Raw genomic sequence first — 1038 nt, forward strand, 5'->3', positions numbered from 1 at the left:
TCAACACACAATATTAATCCAAAACATCAGGATAATTCTTTAAACATCATCATCATGTATTTTCTTTATAGACATGAGTTTATTTTTTAGTAATACATAGTAGTAATTCACTAAAGATTTTTAATCATCCGTAGTTATGTGTTATTGTTGTCCTTAAAAGTTAACTTTCATTTATTTCTCTGCTCACTGGACATCAAATTAACCCAGCTGTTATTTTTCATACGTTGTCCGTGGACAGATGTTAAAAATATTTATAAAAAACATAATAGTAACGTTCAGGAGGAGAGGCATATTAAGGACAACTTTGACTTCCTGTTCTGGTTCAGTCTCGCTGTCCGTGTTTATCTCAGGCGCCTGTCCCGCCCCCGCCTGCAGCCGACGGGTCCATCCAACGACCCAGACGAGGCGCTGGTCATCTCAAACACAGCTAATGCTCTGGTACTGTTAGCCTCCCTGCTAAAATAGCTTTAGCAACCAATAACCTGCACATTGTCGACTCGCTTCTCCTCCAAACTAGAACAAAGAGAGCAACAGTGTTGAGTTAAAACTACAGATGATCAAATCAATTCAGTGGTTAAACAGCAGACGAGAACTTCTACCAGCTCTGCAGTGTGAGACGAGGAGCGGGAGTCAAGCCGGAGGCCACGCCCCCTCTAGCATCTACCAATCAGCACTAGCAGCTACTTTGAATGGGAGCCAGAGAGCGCTCTGTTTTTCTTGTTTGCATGGCGTCACGTTTGGGGGGCAGTCCTGATATTTGGGGGGGCATTGCCCCACCTCGCCCATGCCTGGATCCGACCTTACGTCAGAGCATCCTGCAGGACGCCCTCATACTGTGTCCTCCAGTTGAACAATAAAGTTTTTACCTTTTGAACAGGGAACCTGGCTGCTCGGATAATTAAATCAAAGTATTTTCTCCTCAGGTGGGACCGTTGGCGTCTTCACAGGGTGGAGAGACGGATCCGGACCGGTCCGTCTGGAGATCTTCTGAACTCAGGAATCTGAGGCTTTTATTCTGAAAGTCCAGCGGGGGGTGGC

Source organism: Oryzias melastigma, linkage group LG17 (genome assembly GCF_002922805.2).
Source record: "Oryzias melastigma strain HK-1 linkage group LG17, ASM292280v2, whole genome shotgun sequence".
NCBI lineage: Eukaryota > Metazoa > Chordata > Actinopteri > Beloniformes > Adrianichthyidae > Oryzias > Oryzias melastigma.